General features: G+C 44.1%; 1 protein-coding gene and 1 gene segment (V, D, J or C); both read left to right on the plus strand.

Moving 5' to 3' along the window:
* Positions 1-20,836, plus strand: part of LOC119869150 (immunoglobulin lambda-1 light chain-like) — a 1,083,218-nt gene that overhangs the window by 438,666 nt on the left and 623,716 nt on the right. The window lies entirely within an intron of this gene.
* LOC119866215 overlaps positions 1-20,836 on the plus strand; it is a 743,285-nt gene that overhangs the window by 139,717 nt on the left and 582,732 nt on the right.

Raw genomic sequence — 20,836 nt, forward strand, 5'->3', positions numbered from 1 at the left:
CATGTCAGCACTCTTTGCAGCTGGGATCATTATTCTCTTAACTTCAACCAGAGTTCTCATTATTTGATGTTTACATGGAACACATAAATCAATGCCACACAAAATTATAAAAGGTAAAAAAATAGCTTTAGAGAAAAAAACCAATGTGCTTGCTTATTGAAACTTACTTGATATTCACAGCTGAAAGCAATAAAAAATCTGCACCCTGATTTTTATACCAGCTTTTTATAAAATGACCAGACTTGAAGTAAGAAAAATGTCCTTAAAAGTTATGTTAGTAAATTGAACACCAATAAAAAATAAATTAAAAAATAAATAAATAAATAAAGGCCACAAACCGAGGCAAATAGATCTGAAATATATAAAACAGGTATAAAAAAAAGTTATGTATATTCATAGAGGGTGATATTAGTCAATATTTAAAGGAAACAAGTTGTGAAATTCAAAAATATGCATGAATACATATTCTGGCCCTCTGTCCCTTTCGGTGCCTTCGGGAACACCAATTAAACGTAGGTTTTTCTTTCTCAGGCTGTCGTTTATTTCCCTTAATCTGTCTTCATGGTCTTTTAACTGTCTGTCTCTTTTTTCCTCAGTTTCCCTCTTTGCCATCAACTTATCTTCTATGTCACTCACTCGTTCTTCCACCTCGTTAACCCTCATCGTTAGGACTTCTAGCTTGGATTGCATCTCATTCAATTGATTTTTAATTTCTGCCTGATTAGCTCTAATTTCTGCAGTCATGAAGTCTCTTGAGTCCTTTATGCTTTTTTCTAGAGCCACCAATAGCTGTATAATAGTGCTTCTGAATTGGCTTTCTGACATTGAATTGCAATCCAGATTTTGTAACTCTGTGGGAGAGGACTGTTTCTGATTCTTTCTTTTGATGTGAGGTTTTCCTTCTAGTCATTCTGCTCAGTGCAGAGTGGCCAAAAGCAAGTTGTATTGGGAAAATGAGAAAAAGAGAGGAGAGAAAGAAGGAAAGAAAAGAGAAAGAGAAAAAAAAGGAATAAAAAAAAGAAAAAAGAAAAAGAGATAGAAAAAGAAAGAAAGGGAAAAAAGGGTGGGGGAAGGAAACAAATCAAAAAGCAAAAAAAAAAAAAATTAAAAAAAAGAACCATGGGGGAGTATCTTCTGATTGTGTATACTTTAAGTCTCTTGACTTCCCCTGGAACTTGTCCGTCTAGCTGGTCTTCTGGGGAAGGGGCCTGTTGTGCTGATTTTCAGGTGTTAGCACTTGGGGGAGCTGCTCTGCCTCCTGCCTGGTGCAGGGCTCAGTGGGGGTTGTTTACCCCGTGAGGCCCCAGGAGGAACAACCCCAGTGTCAGCGGCAGCTGGGAAAATTGGACAGCCACATGCAGAAGAATGAAACTAGACCACTCTCTTGCACCATACACAAAGATAAACTCAAAATGGATGAAAGATCTAAATATGAGACAAGATTCCATCAAAATCCACAGGCAACACCCTTTTTGAACTTGGCCACAGTAACTTCTTGCAAGATACATCCACGAAGGCAAAAGAAACAAAAGCAAAAATGAACTATTGGGACTTCATCAAGACAAGAAGCTTTTGCACAGCAAAGGATACAGTCAACAAAACTCAAAGACAACCTACAGAATGGGAGAAGATATTTGCAAATGACGTATCAGATAAAGGGCTAGTTTCCAAGATCTATAAAGAACTTCTTAAACTCAACACCAAAGAAACAAACAATCCAATCATGAAATTGGCAAAAGACATGAAGAGAAATCTCACAGAGGAAGACATAGACATGGCCAACATGCACATGAGAAACTGCTCTGCATCATTTGCCATCAGGGAAATACAAATCCAAACCACAATGAGATACCACCTCACACCAGTGAGAATGGGGAAAATTAACAAAGCAGGAAACCACAAATGTTGGAGAGGATGTGGAGAAAAGGGAACCCTCTTACACTGTTGGTGGGAATGTGAACTGGTGCAGCCACTCTGGAAAACTGTGTGGAGGTTCCTCAAACAGTTAAAAATAGACCTGCCCTACAACCCAGCAATTGCACTGTTGGGGATTTACCCCAAAGATTCAGATGCAATGAAACGTCAGGACACCTGCACCCCGATGTTTCTAGCAGCATTGTCCACAATAGCCAAACTGTGGAAGGAGCCTCGGTGTCCATCAAAAGATGAATGGATAAAGAAGATGTGGTTTATGTATACAATGGAATATTACTCAGCTATTAGAAATGACAAATACCCACCATTTGCTTCAACGTGGATGGAAATGGAGGGTATTATGCTGAGTGAAGTAAGTCAGTCGGAGAAGGACAAACATTATATGTTCTCATTCATTTGGGGAATATAAATAATAGTGAAAGGGAATATAAGGGAAGGGAGAAGAAATATGTGGGAAATATCAGAAAGGTGACAGAACGTAAAGACTCCTAACTCTGGGAAATGAACTAGGGGTGGTAGAAGGGGAGGAGGGCAGGGGGTGGGAGTGAATGGGTGACGGGCACTGGTGGTTATTCTGTATGTTGGTAAATTGAACACCAATAAAAAAAATATATGCATGAGTATTCACTGCACATTTCTTAGGGAAGAAGAATATACGACAGGGCTACATTCAACATCACTGGAATTTCATTGTATTTTGGAAAAGGCGGGAATCTAGAGGTGGTAAGGAGGCCAGGGATTGACAGCAGGTGGAGGAAGGAGGAGGGTGAGTGTGTGAGGTGACTGTATTCGTGGTGTTGTCACTCTCCTACACGGCACTGTGATGGTGGCCACACCACACTGCTGTGTTGTCACAAATCAGTAAACTGTACCCCAGAGCCACAGCACCTTCGTGCAGGCAGAGAATGTCATCTAGGAGTCTGGGATCCATGATGGGGTACAGGTGACATCATCCCATCCACTGCTCCAAGGAGGTGTGACCCCGTGTCCTTGAAAGGGCTAGGACAGGAAGGAAGGGACCTGAGGGAATTTTAACAGACAGTTTGAAAAGGAAGCAAAGAAACTTCACATGAGCCCCTTAGTCCAGATGACAGAGTGTGTCCCCAGGGCTGAGGGGTCAGTCATTGTGATGTGTTGGAGCCTTTCCTGGAATTGAACCACAACGTCCAAGGGCACAGATGGTGAGAGTCAGTGTTGTCCCTTCAGGAACAGAAGGTCCTGTGAGGGTCTCGGCCTCTCCATAACCAATATCAAGGTCTGACCTGTCGTTGTGATTCTGGTGACGACTGCAGGAGGTCCTTCAACTACAACTCAGGAAACTTTGAAAAGTAAGGCTTGATCATCTATAAACCTGTAATTATAGCACACACCTGGGGCCACAGACAAGGAGATCGTAGAGACAGAGCCATCCTGTGGCCTCCTCACCAGGAGTTTGGACAGAGGCACATCTGACAGAGGAAAGGGCTGGGGTGAGAGACAGATACAGAGAGAGACCAGGCTTCGGGGACCCACACTGGAGTCCATGGCGGCAGCATCACTGATGTCTTTGTCCATGTGCTCCCTGCCCTGGGGATGGTCCTGACCCTGAGCCTCACTCTGTTCCTGGAGAAGCAGTGGAGCAGTGGGGACAGTTGGAGACAGTCCCCAGGGAGGACCCACAGGAGGGGACTCTGAGCCATTTGGGGTCATGAGGTGCAGCCTCAGGAAGGCTGGGTGTGACCTGGGTGTGGCCTGTCCTCCATGCACAATGGGTCGGGACCCACAGCACTGGAGTCAGGATGTCTCTGTTCCGGGCTCCTGTCCCCTCATCAGTCAGGGGGCCCAGGGCTGGGGCAGCAGGGGACTGGGGCCTGCCCCTGGGTCCATGGGATCCTTGCAGTTGAGAAGGCAGCCCCTGCATGTGTTTATGTCCAGGGCCCACCTGCTGTCAGCTCCAGGCCCCCACAGCTCAGGGGGAATCCTTCCAGGCCCCTCCCATGACTGAAATCTGGGAGAAGAATTTGGGATCAGAGTGTATACCAGGATATATTCTCCTCCTCCCAGGGGCTGAAGGGATGAGTGAGAGCCCCCAGCTCTGTCTTCCTGTGGCTGGGGTCCTGGGGATGTGCAGGTGGGTGCAGAGGTTGGGGTTCATCTCCATCCCCACTTCATGACACCCACTGTCCAGAGCACGGCATCCTGACCTTGGACATTCAGCTCATGCTCCTCCTTGACTCCTCCTACCCCTGGATTGTGAAGGTCTGCAAACATCCCCCTAACACATGCTCACTCTCCTCAGCCTTGCCTGAACATTCCCGTGGGGACCGAGGAACGCTACCTCCAGGACTCCTGTCCCCCTGCTGCACCCAAGGAGGGGACTCTGGGTCTGTCCCAGGCTCCTGTACCCCCTGCCCGGCCACATCCACCCTGGGGCCTGCTCACCAGGCCTGCACACCAGCCTCGGGCCACGGGCACTGCTCCTGCTGCTCAAGGTCTGGGGCCCCCATTTCTGAGCTAGGAAATCAGTGTTTGTGCTCCTTCCCCAGATCTTCTACTCCTTCATGCACAGAGAAGCCTCTCCCTACCTGAGGCTCCCCTGCAGTGACAGCAGCACCCTCTGAAGGGCCTGTCATAGCAGAGACCCCAGTTCACACAGTCCTTTTCCCCCTTCTCTCCCCGCCTTCCTCCTGCTGCACAGGCCTGAGTGGCTCCTGGGAGCACAGCTGCTTGCATCCCCACCTGCTGTGTTCCTGCCTCAGTTGCTCTGCCCTGACAACTTGGTATCTTCAGTCCTGCCCTGTTCTCTCTGCCCTCCCATCCCATGGCCACCTTGTCACCAGGTACTTGTGTTTCTGTGAAATCACTGCCCCCCATCCTGGTTTGAGGATCTTTATGCCCTGTTTTGATTTTCTCTTCTATTACTCTTGGTGCAGGACATGGTTACTCCTCTCTTGAGATGAACTTGATAGGCCCTCTGAGCAGCTCCCTAAATGTCCCAGGAGGTGGGATAGGCTCAATCATTTGCATGACTTATATTTTGTAGACATTCACACACTCACAGGAGTGATTATAGCTGGATGACTGGTCCCTCCATGTGGGAAGCTCTCAACCACAGACAGTGTATCCATGTTCCTTGCATCAGACCCCACAGGCTGCTTCACACAGTCTTTCAGGTCATTGCTGAGAGCTGGTGACACAGCTCTGAATGTTGACCTCAGGACACTGAGGACCCGGAGAGGGACATGTAACCAGCAGGTGGCACAGTGCATCTCCTGGGCCCTGCAGGGGGACCCTCCCAGCTGGGGGAGCCCCCGGACCCCAGGGCTGGGCAGAGGCTGAGACCCCAACAGTCTGGTGCCCTCAGGGCCTGGCAGAGGCTCCTGGGCAGGGTCTTGTGGGGGTTCCCACAGCTGCTCCCTCCACCCATCCCTGTTTCCCACTCTGAGCAGAGCCTGTTCTCAGCCTTCTTGTCCTCAGGTCCTACCTCTGCTCCTGAATCACTAATCAAGTGGAGTCTGAGAGTCAGGCCGAAGGTGCAAATTTGCATAAAAAGCACTTTCATTTCTCTGGGTCAGCAGTGAGATATGACACTCCTGGGACAGGCCAGTCCCACCGTGGTGGCGGGGTCTCTGGTGACATGGCCTGGATACCCGTCCTCCTCCTGTTCCTGTCTCTTTGTTCACGTAGGGACAAAATCTGACTTCTGGGGGAGCTTCAAAGATGTTATCAGCCCCTACGACTGAGAACCATCTGGCAAAAATGCCCTATCATTCATACATGTCCGTGTTTGTAGGTACCCTATCCCAGCCTCTGCTACCCAGCCACCCCCTTCTCTGCGTCTCCAGGTACTACAGCCAGACCCACCTGCACCCTGAGCAGTGGCAACAGTGTTGGCAGCTGTTCCTTATAACGGCTCCCACAAAGACAGAGGGCCCTCCCTGGTATCTGCTGAGGTTCCCCTCTAATAGACACCATGTCTCTGGATCCACACATACCTTGGCCAATGCAGGGCTCCTGCTCATCACTGTGCTGCTGCCTGAGGACTAGTCTATCAGTGGGGGTGGAGGACTAGGACTATTACTGGGATGCTCTGCTTTGGATGCCAAATGGAGAACATCTTTTTAAGGAGGAAGCAACTGTCTTTTTTAAATGCTGTGGATACAGCTCATGGCATCATTACTTATATTTTCTCAGGTAGTGAGGATGTGAGACAACTACTCCTGGGCCCACAGGCCTTTGTGTGAGCCTCTTTTATTAAGAAGCTTCTGTGAATGTCCTTTCAGGAAGAGCACTGTGTTGGGAGGAGTGATACACAGATTCTGCTATTGACTGAGACACTACAGGTGTCCCAGGTGCACACGCAGATGAAGGAATAGAGCTCAGCTGCAAATACGCCATCTTGCCCCCTCCCCCTTAATGGTTCATTTTCTAATGTAAAACCTTGTCATGTACTTACTTGCAATCAGTATATCTCCCTTGCTGATATGTCCTCAGTTTAAAAAAAAAGTCTATATTTTATGTTCTCATTTTTGAAATTCTAGAATTTGTTATATATATTCTGTGCACATCTTGAGATTAAATGAAAAGACAGAATAATGACAGGAATAGTCCTTCTATCTGCAAGGCCAACTGCTCAGGGTGATATGAGAGACAAGAACCAAACCTGACAAACTGAAAGTCGATGCAAAGGCTCCCTTGTTGTGATGTTTTTTAATGGAAGGGTCATTAAAACTTGGATTCAAGGAAAGAAAGGATCATCAGGAAGTTACCATACTCTAGGGGTAGAGATCTAGACATGAAAGTGGAGAAAGAAATTCTTTTTAAAAATAGGGAGATATGCAAGAGGACAAGCAATATCCAGTTCTTGCAGGAGAAAGAAGGAAGGAAGGAAGGAAGGAAGGAAGGAAGGAAGGAAGGAAGGAAGGAAGGAAGGAAGGAAAAAAGAAGGAAAGAAGGAAGGAAAGGAGGAAGAGTTCCCTAATCAATGACTGATACAAACTGAATCTTCCTCCCGGATCCATTCTAAGGTCACTTTCCTGACCTGGAGCTCCCTCTCCAGGGACCCCACGTGCTCTTTTCCCAAGACTCCCTTGAAGTCCCTGCTTCTGTTCCCCAGGACCCCTGCGCTGACTTTGGCTGCCAGTGACTTGCCTTCAAGCTTGGGGAGAGGAAGGGAAGGGAAGAAGCTGAGGGTTGGAGACTCTGGGTCTCAGCTCCTGGATCCACAGGACTGGAAAGCATGAATGAAGCCTTATTTGGTAACAGAGAGCTTCTCTGAATGGTTCCCCAAGTGCCCTGGGTGACCTCTCCTTGTCTTCCCTCCCTTTATCCACAGGATCTGACCGCAGGGGTCTCAGGCACACACAGGCTCTCCTGAGAGATTTGTGGGTGCAAGCTCTTCACTCCTTAGGGCAATACAGGGGATGAGCATGTATGACAGCCTTCCTGCTTGGGAGGAGCTGGACCCTTACCAGTGACCAAAGGGATTCCACTGCCATGATGACACCTGCCCAATATCCTCGACACATATGGCATTAACTATCACCTCCACCTGCTGGTTCTGTTGTCCTCTCCTCACTCAGTGTAGCCTCTTTCATCTCCCAATGTGAGCTGAAATTTGTATTTTATTCCCTCTGTCCCTCTGCTCACAGATACAGGAGGACATTGTTCCTATGGAAACTTGTCCTCAGCATGTCTGACACATTCTTCATTTATTTTCCCATTTATTTTACTGCCATGGATTCCTTTTTTTTAGATGTTATTTTTTTTAATAAATAAATTTATTTTTTATTGGTGTTCAATTTGCCAACATACAGAATAACACCCAGTGCTCATCCCGTCAGGTGCCCCCCTCAGTGCCCATCACCCATTCACCCCCACCCTCTGCCCTCCTCCTCTTCCACCCCCCCTAGTTTGTTTCCCAGAGTTAGGAGTCTTTATGTTCTGCCTGCACACACTCTACTTGTCTGATGTGATTCTAGTGTAGCAACAGGATATCTGGCTCAAGGGACCCGGTCTGCTGTCTGTCACTTCCTGTGCCAGGTCTCCACATCCACAAGGAGGATGATTTGCACATGGGTCTACCCCACAGCCTTCTGCACCCAGCTCACCCCTGGGTTACTGACACACGTCAGTGAGATGGGCCAATTTCAAAGGAAAATTTGAGGCTCAAGGCCAGGGACTCTAGGGGACTTAAGAGAATGGAAAGCCCCAGGGATGCTCATGAAATGTTGAGCCTGAACCAACAAATTTGGGTTATAGGCCCATGGATGAGCTTCTGCTACAGCTGAAACCAGGTCCATGGGGAATCCTGTAAGTAGTTTCCTGAGCCCACAGTTATTGACTCTGTCCTCTGTCCCCTCAGAATCGATTGAGTCTTTTACACAATCCCAGGAGTTAGGGCTGTGGAAGGTCCAGGGAGAAATCCCCCACAGGTGCATGTCTCACTCCCCAAGGAGGAATCTCCTGGTGAGCCCAGGTCCCAGGTCACCTCCTCCTTCACATGAGCAGTAGAAACACAGGGGCAGTATGGCAGTGGTACCACAGCTTCCACAGCTTCCACACAGAGCCCCCATATAATGACACAGGACAGTAGTAGGGAAGCATTCAGGTGTTCAAGCTTGATTCTCCAGATCCAGATGTGATGAGAGAGACTCTGATGAGAGTATGATCATCATTGCTGCAGAGCATTATACAACCAAATGTCACACATGGCTCCTGTTCCACAAGGACGTAGGACAATTTTCAGCCTCCACATCTGTCCTGGTCTTATCCACCTCTCTCCTGCCACTGCCTGGGCTCAGCACCTGCTCAGAATATGGTTTCTAATGTTAGACATCCACTAAAACAAAAGGGCTCCTGTCCCTGACCTGTTTAAGTTTTCAAGGTCAATGGAAACATCTGCCTTTGGAGTACTGGTCTCCCAAGGCAAAAATAGTCACTTTGTTTCCAGAAACAAAATTACCCTCACATGTACTGGGTTGGAATGACAAGAAGGGCAATAGTGTGGGATGCAGCACAAGGCACACCACGTGGCCCTCTGCCCAGCCCTCTACATGTCTCCAGGTGCCATTCTGGGCTTTATTGAGAATTCCTTGACCTCTGAAATCTTAGCAATATGTACCTTCTCTTCTTCTCCTGAGATTAGAGCTTTGCTCAACTCCTGAATATCCAGAGTCTGGGTGGGGAACAGATATGAACAATCACTTACCACAGACGGTACAAAAATGGCATAATAGGTCATTGTGATAGAAATAAAAATAGTTAGGTACCACCAGATTTCTATTAACATGGATAAAATTAGATATGATGACAGTATGAGATGCAGCTATGGATGTTGGTCAGCAGAATACTCCATTACTGGTGGTAACACCAAATGTCCCTGCCAATTTGGAGATGCCTTGGCAGTTTCTTACAAAGTTAAAATTATGCATGATACAATAGAGAAAACACATTCCCATGTATTTCCTGAAATGAGTTACTTTCATCCACGCAAGAATATACACATATATGTTTATTGCTCATTTATTTGATGGTCAAGACTTGAAAGCAACCATCAGGTCCTTCCATAGGGGAATGGATCAACAAGCTCTAGTACATCCATACTCTGAATATGATTCAGTGATGAAAAGACTTGTGTTATCAGAAAAAAAAAAAAGATTTGTGTTATCGGGATGCCTGGATGGCTCAGAGGGTGAGGGTCTGCCTTTGTCTCAGGCCATGATCCTGGAGTCTTGGGATCATGTCCTGCATAGTGCTCTCTGCATGGAGCCTGCTTCTCCCTCTGCCTGTGTGTCTGCCTTTCTCTCTCTGTGTCTCTCAGGAATAAATAAATAAAATCTTAAAAAACGAAAAGGTTTGAGTTATCAAGTGAAATAACATAGGTAGGAAACTTCCATGCATATTTCTAAGTGAAAGAAGCCAACCTGAAGAGGCTGAACAGTTAGGGGTGGAGGATGGGGGACAGGACCCCTGGGCACCATAAGGAGCCCAAGGTTGACATGTCTCTCATTCCATCAGAGAGCGCTGGTTCTCCCCTGTTCCTCAGCTGGGAGCTCTTCTTATCTCCCTGCCTCTTGCAGGTGCTCCTGCCTCAATCCTGGATGATGCACTCTCCAGTCCTGCACTCTTCTTTGCTCAGCTGCAGCTCAGTCATGGCTCCAAATAGAGGCTTGCATGGTCTCAGAACAGGGAACGATTTGCATGGAAGACCCCACCCTGAGGATCAGGGGGGCACGTAGAAGGGTTAAATTCCTCAGGCCTGGTGGTGGGGATCAAGAAGAAGAGTTTGGGGCATCTGTACCAAGGTCTGGGCACCTGGTCTCCTCATCCCACTCAAATGGAAAAGATAGAAATGCACATTTGAAATAGAAGTCATCAAAATATACCAAACGGATTTTATGGAACGTAAAAAGCAGAAGAAAATGAAAAAAGGAAGCTGTAGAAGGACTCAAGAGTAGATGACACTTATTGTTTCTTTGCTTGCTTGTTTGAGGAAACCAAAAATGGGCTACATTCTTTTTATTCAAGTCCCATCCTCATGAATGATCTCCTGAGGCTGTCAGCAGGGGGCGCTGTGCACCTGCTCAGAGCTGGCCAGGCCTGAAACCCACTGAAATGGATCCACCTGCCTGGGCCCTGCACTCGTGCTCACTGCCAGAGGGAGAGATGACAGCAGCTGTCTCCTCCCAGGGGACAAACTCATAGCTCTCACCCATCCCAGAACTCCTCCCTGGATGGAAGCTCCTAGCTGGACTGAGGATCCAGAATCAGATGGCATGGTGGGCTCCTATTTGGACAATATACCAGCAAGCATGCCCTTCATCCCTGGAGCTGAGGAGGAGATAAACAAAACATCCAAAATACAAATAAAAACAAAACCGAGATATGACATCACACCAGTCATAACAGCTAACAGACACAACATAGGAAACAACAGGTGTGGGCAAAGATGCAGATAACGGGGAACCCTCTTGAACTATTGATGGATGTGCAAACTTGTTTGGCGACTCTGGAAAACAATATGGATAATATTCAACAAGTTAAAATTGAACTATCGTATTATACAGCAGTTTCCCTACTAGGTATTTACCCAAATAAAATAATACTAATTCAAAGAGATACATGCTTCCCTAGCTTCATAGTATCATTTTCAACAATACCCAAATTACAGAAAAAGCCAGGTGTTTGTATATAAAGATACATAGAGATATTGGTATAGATATATATGCAATATTACTCAGCCATGAAAAAGAATGAAATATCGTCATTTGCAACAATGTGCATGGAGCTGGAGAGTATAATACTGAGTGAAATAAGCCAATTATAGAATGACAAATATCATATGATTTTAGTCATGTGGAATTTAAGAAACAAAACAAACTACTATAGGGAAAAGAGAGAGAAAAGCCTAGAAAGAGACCCTTAACTATAAAGAACTAACTAATCCTACACATCTATTTGCTGTCTACAAGAGACTCATTTTCGACACAAGGACATCTACAGTCTGAAAATAAAAGGTTGGAGAACCATTTACCATTCAAATGGTCCTCAAAAGAAAGCAGGGGTAGCCATCCTTATATCAGATAAACTAAAATGTACCCCGAAGACTATAGTGAGAGGTGAAGAGGGACACTATCGCATACTTAAAGGATCTATCCAACAAGAGGACTTAACAATCCTCAATATATGCCCGGAATGTAGGAACTGCCAAATATTTAAACCATTTAATAACCAAAGTGAAGAAATACGTAGATAATAATACACTTATACTTGGTGACTTCAATCTAGCTCTTTCTACCCTCGATAGCTCTTCTAAGCACAACATCTCCAAAGAAACGAGAGCTTTAATTGATACCCTGGACCAGATGGATTTCACAGATATCTACAGAACTTTACATCCAAACTCAACTGAATACACATTCTTCTCAAGTGCACATGGAACTTTCTCCAGAATAGACCACATACTAGGTCACAAATTGGGCCTGAACCGATACCAAAAGATTGGGATTGTCCCCTGCATATTCCCCAGACCATAATGCCTTGAAATTAGAACTAAATCACAACAAGAAGTATGGGAGGACCTCAAACCCGTGGAGGTGAAGGACCATTTTGCTAAAAGATGAAAGGGTCAACCAGGAAATTAAGGAAGAATTAAAAAGATTCATGGAAACTAATGAGAATTAAGATACAACTGTTCAAAATCTTTGGGATGCAGCAAAAGCAGTCCTAAGGGGGAAATACATCGCAATACAAGCATCCATTCAAAAACTGGAAAGAACTCAAATACAAAAGCTAACCTTACACATAAAGGAGCTAGAGAAAAAACAGCAGATGGACCACACGCCCAGCAGAAGAAGAGATTTAATTAAAATTCGAGCAGAACTCAATGAAATCGAGACCAGAAGAACTGTGGACCAATTCAACAGAACCAGGAGTTGGTTCTTTGAAAGAATTAAAAAGATAGGGGATCCCTGGGTGGCTCAGCGGTTTGGCACCTGCCTTTGGCCCAGGGCGCGGTCCTGAAGTCCTGGGATCGAGTCCCGTGTCGGGCTCCCTGCATGGAGCCTGCCTCTCCCTCTCCCTCTGCCTGTGTCTCTGCCTCTCTCTCTCTCTCTCTATCATGAATAAATAAATAAATCTTTAAAAAAAAGAATTAAAAAGATAGATAAACCATTAGCCAACGTTATTAAAAAGAAGAGAGAGAACACTCAATAAAATCATGAAAGAGAAAGGAGAGATCACTACCAACACCAAGGAAATACAAACGATTTTAAAAACCTATTATAAACAGCTATACGCCAATAAATTAGGCAATCTAGAAGAAATGGACGCATTCCTGGAAGGCCACAGACTACCAAAACTGGAACAGGCAGAAATAGAAAACCTGAACAGGCCAATAACCAGGGAGGAAATTGAAGCATTCATCAAAAACCTCCCAAGACACAAGAGACCAGGGCCAGATGGCTTCCCAGGGGAATTCTATCAAACGTTTAAAGAAGAAATCATACCTATTCTCCTAAAGCTGTTTGGAAAGATAGAAAGAGATGGAGTACTTCCAAATTCATTCTATGAGGCCAGCATCACCTTAATTCCAAAACCAGACAAAGACCCCACCAAAAAGGAGAATTACAGACCAATATCCCTGATGAACATGGATGCAAAAATTCTCAACAAGATACGAGCCAATAGGATCCAACAGCACATAAAGAAAATTATTCACCACGACCAAGTAGAATTTACCCCAGGACACAAGGCTGGTTCAACACTCGTAAAACAATCAATGTGATTCATCATATCAGCAAGAGAAAAACCAAGAACCATATGATCCTCTCATTAGATGCAGAGAAAGCATTTGACAAAATACAGTATGCATTCCTGATCAAAACTCTTCAGAGTGTAGGGAACACTCTGAGGGAACATTCCTCGACATCTTAAAAGACATCAATGAAAAGCCCACAGCAAATATCATTCTCAGTGGGGAAGCACTGGGAGCCTTTCCCCTAATATCAGGAACAAGACAGGGATGTCCACTCTCACCACTGCTATTCAACATAGTACTGGAAGTCCTAGCCTCAGCAATCAGACAACAAAAAGACATTAAAGGCATTCAAATTGGCAAAGAAGAAGTCAAACTCTCCCTCTTCGCCAATGACATGATACTCTACATAGAAAACCCAAAATCCTCCACCCCAAGATTGCTAGAACTCATACAGCAATTTGGTAGCATGGCAGGATACAAAATCAATGCCCAGAAATCAGTGGCATTTCGATACACTAACAATGAGACTGAAGAAAGAGAAATTAAGGAGTCAATCCCATTTACAAAAGCACCCAAAAGCATAAGATACCTAGGAATAAACCTAACCAAATAGATAAAGGATTTATACCCTATAAACTATAGCACACTTCTGAAAGAAATTGAGGAAGACAGAAAGAGATGGAAAAATATTCCATGCTCATGGATTGGCAGAATTAATATTGTGAAAATGTCAGTGTTACCCAGGGCAACTTACACGTTTAATGCAATCCCTATCAAAATACCATGGACTTGCTTCAGAGAGTTAGAACAAATTATTTTAAGATTTGTGTGGAATCAGAAAAGACCCCGAATAGCCAGGGGAATTTTTAAAAAGAAAACCATATCTGGGGGCATCACAATGTCAGATGTCAGGTTGTACTACAAAGCTGTGGTCATGAAGACAGTGTGGTACTGGCACAAAAACAGACACATAGATCAATGGAACAGAATAGAGAACCCTGAAGTGGACCCTGAACTTTATGGTCAACTAATATTCGATAAAGGAGGAAAGACTATCATTGGAAGAAAGACAGTCTCTTCAATAAATGGTGCTGGGAAAATTGGAGATCCACATGCAGAAGAATGAAACTAGACCACTCTTACACCATACACAAAGATAAACTCAAAATGGATGAAAGATCTAAATATGAGACAAGATTCCATCAAAATCCTAGAGGAGAACACAGGCAACACCCTTTTTGAACTTGGCCACAGTAACTTCTTGCAAGATACATCCACGAAGGCAAAAGAAACAAAAGCAAAAATGAACTATTGGGACTTCATCAAGATAAGAAGCTTTTGCACAGCAAAGGATACAGTCAACAAAACTCAAAGACAACCTACAGAATGGGAGAAGATATTTGCAAATGACGTATCAGATAAAGGGCTAGTTTCCAAGATCTATAAAGAACTTCTTAAACTCAACACCAAAGAAACAAACAATCCAATCATCATGAAATGGGCAAAAGACATGAAGAGAAATCTCACAGAGGAAGACATAGACATGGCCAACGTGCACATGAGAAAATGCTCTGAATCACTTGCCATCAGGGAAATACAAATCAAAACCATGATGAGATACCACCTCACACCAGTGAGAATGGGGAAAATTAACAAGGCAGGAAACAACAAATTTGGAGAGGATGTGGAGAAAAGGGAACACTCTTACGCTGCTGGTGGGAATGTGTACTGGTGCAGCCACTCTGGAAAACTGTGTGGAGGTTCCTCAAAGAGTTAAAAATAGACCTACCCTATGACCCAGCAATTGCACTGTTGGGGATTTACCCCAAAGATTCAGATGCAATGAAATGCTCGCACACCTGCACCCCGATGTTTCAAGCAGCAATGTCCACGATAGCCAAACTGTGGAAGGAGCCTGGGTGTCCATCGAAAGATGAATGGATAAAGAAGATGTGGTTTATGTATACAATGGAATATTACTCAGCCATTAGAAACGACAAATACGCACCATTTGCTTCAATGTGGATGGAACTGGAGGGTATTATGCTGAGTGAAGTAAGTCAGTCGGAGAAGGACTAACAGTGTATGTTCTCATTCATTTGGGGAATATAAATAACAATGAAAGGGAATATAAGCGAAGGGAGAAGAAAAAGACTCCTAACTCGGGGAAAAGAACTAGGGGTGGTGGAAGGGGAGGAGGGTGGGGGGTGAGGTGGGTGGAGGGATGGTTTAAAAAGGTGACAGAAATTAAGAAGTACACTTGGAATGAGCACCAGGTATTTTATTTACGCTTGCATTACTAAGTTTTACTCTATTACACTGTGTGTTAGCTAAGTGAAATATAAATAAAAACTTAAAGAAAAAAGAAACATCCCAGAGACCAGACCCAGATGTAAGGCCAGGGGAACTTTGAAAAGACCACACCATGATCTAAACTCCTCTCCTCCTTTCTCCCCTCACCTGATGTGGTCACGAATGGACACTGTCCCTACTGATTCCAGTAGACGCTGGCCAAGTCCAGGGTATTTAAAGAAAATAATACTCATAAACCTCCACCCGATTCTCAGCTCCCTTATGACTTGACCATCTCCTTGGACCCAGACTGAGAAAGAGGCTGAGTACTCCTGGGGCTACACTATAGTGGTGCTGAGCCTAGTGAGAGACCCAGATGAGAAACAGAGACAAACCTTTTTTCATCAAGTGTAGATACCAATATCATGTGATATTGTCCTCTCACGGCCAGATACCTGAGCTCAGAGCACTATAAATGCTGACCGGCCATGGAGAGATGGGCATGGGAAGGGTCTGAATTGATTTTCATCCCTATATGAGTCCTAATGTGGAGTAAGTGTATGAATGACTTCGGAGGCATTAGTTCACAAAAAGACAAATTCAGGTATTTTGTATTACAAAATTTCTGTTGCTTCTGAATTATAGATTGAGGATAAATACATTTCCTCTAGAAAAAAGAAAATTACCAATCTTCAAAGACAGCTAAAAATAAATGGAAGAAATCCTCATTTTGTATTGTCTTTTTTTTAGTGTTAAATAATTGCTTTTTTAAATAATAAATTTATTTTTTATTGGTGTTCAATTTGCCAACATACAGAACAATACCCAGTGCTCATCCCGTCAAGTGCCCCCCTCAGTGCCCGTCACCCATTCACCCCCACCCCCCGCCCTCCTCCCCTTCCACCACCCCTAGTTCATTTCCCAGAGTTAGGAGTCTTTATTGTCTTAATGTTTACTTTGTTAGGTTTCATTTTAGTGCAAAGCAACTATGTTGAATATTAAAAAATATTAACAATTACAAACATCTTGGAAAGGATCCTTCTTCTCCTATGTCCTAGATTAAATTGTATCTTCCAAAAGAAAACACCTTATAGTTGTAGAACTCAGAACTTAAGAAAGTTACCTTATTTGGGAATGGAGTGCTAAGATGTAATTAATTAGTAAAGATAAGATGATGACAGTGTGGGGTGGCCTCCTAATTCAATTGACTAGTGTGTTTGTAATAAGACAGTCAGATGGAGACATGGAGGGCTTCGTGAGAGGGTGGAGGCAGAGATGGTGGTTCTGCAGCTGCAACCAGGGAACCTCAAATTTTGTCCTCAAATTTCTCACAGTTACGGAGAAGCAATGATTCCTCTGAAGGTTCCAGACAGAATGTGGCAAGGCCCTAGAAATGTTGGAAATGTGTATGAACAGGAGAAATTCATTTCTATTGTTTTAAGCCACCTAATTTGTGGTGCTTTGTATGGCAGCCCTAGAAAAATAACATATCCAAATATCAATAAATAGATTCAGGAAAAGTCACTAATAAGTGGAATGTGGCTGAACAATGAAATTATTTTTCAATTATAAAATTGGCAGATATGAAGTTTGATTTTACCCACTGTACTATGTCTCCTGAAAGAGGAAATCTCCTACATTGCTGGTGAGAATATAAATTGTTAAACCAATTTTGGAACATCAATTTTAAACTCTATCAAATCATATATATATATATATATATATATATATATATATGACTTGCATCAGCATTACAAATTTTTGAAATCAGTTCTACTGAAAATTATCTAGCTAATACACCCCAAGAAAAACACACAAGTGCATCTAGTTAACACATGTTACATAACAAATAATTGAATGCAACAAGAATATTTCTCTGTGAAAAAGTGGTGAAATTATGGTAAATGTTCCTGTAGAATAATGAATAATGATGACATTATATATATATATATATATATATATATATATAGAGAGAGAGAGAGAGAGAGAGAGAGAGAGAGAGGATGTGTGTATATAAATTACATATATATATATATATATATATATATATATATATATGGAGGATGTGTGTATATAAATTACTAAAGCACATCCTCAAGAGTGTTATCAGTTATTCCTTCAGAAAGTAAGTGGCAGTGAAACAGAGGGTGGATGGGTATCATGTTAATTTTTCTAAAAGATTTAAGTTCTGTATTTGAGATAATGAGTGAGTGAGAGAGCATGAGCAGGGAGGGGATCAGATGGAGAGGGGTCACAAACCACCTACTGAGCGAAGAGCCCAGTGCAGGGCTCTGTTTCAGAACTCGGGGATCATGACTGCTGAAGGCAGCCATTACACTTACTGAGCCAACCAGTTTCCCCATATCAATTTTATAGACCATTTTTATCAGTGTTATTTAATATCAATCTTGGTACTGAGCAAACTTACACAAGTAGACCCAAAATATCTTTTTTTTTACCCAAAATATCTTAAATGTATCAGAGATTCAGTATAAAATAATTGTTGTAAGGGTAATATCCAAGAATAAATGAGAACCCACACTAGTTATCAATTAGCTGTCATCCCTGACAGCATGATACTCTCCTTACAAAAGACAGAGATTAAAATCCAAGACATGCACCATGGGGGTAGTGAACCAAACAGGAGACCCTGAACAACAACAACAACCAAATAAGTCAGCCTATAAGGGTAACCCAAGTAGAATTATTATCAAGTTTAAACCAATGGGCTTCTCTAGAGACTCTGAATCTTGAGCTTGTTGCAAGAGCATCATGTCCCAGTAATGAAACCAGGGACAAGGCAGATGCAGATTCCACTGTCAGGGAATCCTGAAACACACTGTGACATAAATATTTCAGTTAGCTGTCTAAATGAGGGCATTGATGCCCTGGAAAAATGAAAGGCTCAACCTCACAGAGCTGACCTGCTCATTCTACTGTCCTGGATGTAATATCAGAAAGGTCAGAGGATCTTCTAGGAGAGCTAGGGAGTGTGACATGGGCTGAGGGGCCTGGTGTCTGAATCCAGCAGGGGACGGTGCTGGGCTGTTCCTGAGAGCTCAGGATCTGGGTGAGGAAGACCAGGAACATCTATCACTGGCCCCTGCACACTAGAGCAAGCAGGGTCCTCACTGTGGGTGACACTATCCTGCAGCTGCAGCCCTGGAGCCACAAGAGCTCTCAGCTCTGAATCAAACAGCTCTCATATTTCATCGAACTCCACTGCATCATGGAGTAACAGGTCCAGGCATGATTTTCATGGAAGGATAGATGGACAGGACAATCATTCAATAAAAGTACATTTGCTTCATGAATTCAAACTGCAGTGTTCCTTGGGGGAAAGAATAGGACTCACCTGGGAAGGGACCATGTCCATGCCAACAATCAGAGCACAGCAGGCAGAGCTCAGGGTCTTCTCTACCATGACCTGGATCCTCTCTTCAACTCCTCACTGATTGAATAAAGTTTCCTTTAGGGGAAGGAGAAAGGGTGGGGACAGGAAGGGAACAGGCTCTGCTTCTTGCTCCTGTCATTGGGGTAGAGGTGGTGGTCATGAATTCTTTCTGCCAACATCTGACCTACCTTCCAGGGTCCTGGGTCCAAATGGGCTGATTTTGCCACTGACAGTGTTTAAGTCTTTGTTGAAAAAAGGGTTTAAAATATATACTAAAACAAAAGGCATGTAGTCTAAATGAATTTTCTCATTTTAGCAAATCACTGGAGCAAGTAAAACCTAGCAGAAGAGTATCAGATTTAAATTTCAGGAAGATATCATTTATGAGCATAGCTAAGAATTGCAAAAATGACTCAAAATATGAAGTACTAGAAACCATGTGATCCCTTGGGTAAAAATTGGCCTTGATCACCTGGGAGGATCAGAGCTGAGAATAGTTGTGTGTAGTCTCTCAGTGATGAGGCACATGGAATGAGGGGAACAGATGTGAAGAGGCACTGAGCCATGCATCAGATGCCCCAACCCGGGTAGAGCCCCTGAGCTCCCAGTGCTGGTTCCCTGACATCCTGTGGGAGAGAACAGTGATGTGATAGGACACACCACAGGGGACACAGTGATCTCTAGAGCACCCTGGTCAGCCTGCATCAGTATGTCCTCTCAGAGGTACAAGACTGCCCAGAGGAAGTTCCTGCCTGACTCATGTAGGATCACTCAGGACCCACGGGGGGCACTGCTCTATCACCTTCCTGCCTGAGAGGACTTCTGGGGACTTGGGTGATTCTGACTCCTGTCTATGAATCCCTGCATTCTGCTCTGGCACCCAGATCTGCCCCACAGGGAAGTCAATAGGAAGCTGGTGTCTGGGGAAGGTCTGGGGCAATGTGTCCAGGTGGCCACCCTCAGGGTTCCTTGCTCTAAGTATGACTTCCAATTGTGCTCATGATCAAATAAAGGTGAGTCCTTTATTTGCCATCATTTCAGTTGTTATTTCTTCCTGGACTTTCTCGTTTATGTCACTATTTTATAGTTATCTATGGAAATAGATACTGTTTGTGTTTTCAGCTTTCCCCATTCTTTCTTTTTTCTTTGTATGAATATCAATCCTCATGTCAAAACTTGATAGATGTGAAATTACCTATTGTTTTCTAAAGTGTCAGGGATCTGTTACTTTAATGGGAAGACCATGAGTATGAGTATTTTTCTCAGACATGAGTTCAGGCTATCAAACATGAAGAGAAAGGGAAAATTTGCATGACTTATCAAACCAACATTTTACAAGTAGTTGCAAAATGAATGGCAGTCATTTTGGTATCTCACACTGGGGCAAACACGAGGCCTGAGCCTCATCTTCCCCTACTCCTGGAGACTCCTTATGCTCCTGCCAGTACTCCTTCACCAGGTTCCTTCTGCAGCCTTCCAGGACCATCTGATCCTCAGAAGAACACAAAGGGAAATGGAGTTAAAAATGGTCCATGAGGCTCACTTGTTCACACAGTGTTGTGTTCATTTCTAATAAAGAGACATCCTTGGTCAGCTCGCCCTGGACTACTGCAGACATGGTCCCTGATTAACAGAGAGGAGACCACCATCCCTGCATCTGTCACATGAACTCTGAGATTCCCAGTGTCCTCACTGCTGGAGGAGTGACTGCTAAGATCCTCCAAAGAAACAAGGAGAAATGTACCTGGGGAGGGAAGAAAATGTCCCAGAGAGAGTTTAGAGTTGAGGTGATTTAGAGGCAGGGCCAGGAGTTGGAGATCATATCCATCCTCTCATACAGCTCTCAGGATTCTCAGAGCAGAACTTTGGGATGGAGGTCACCGGGGTCATAGAAAGGTGATTTGATGAAAGATGTCTTCCTGCCAGTCTGTGTCCCAGGTCACCCTGCAGTATTTGTGTGTGTGATGTCCCAGCAT

The sequence above is a fragment of the Canis lupus genome, chromosome 26 (assembly GCF_011100685.1).
Source record: "Canis lupus familiaris isolate Mischka breed German Shepherd chromosome 26, alternate assembly UU_Cfam_GSD_1.0, whole genome shotgun sequence".
Taxonomy (NCBI): domain Eukaryota; kingdom Metazoa; phylum Chordata; class Mammalia; order Carnivora; family Canidae; genus Canis; species Canis lupus.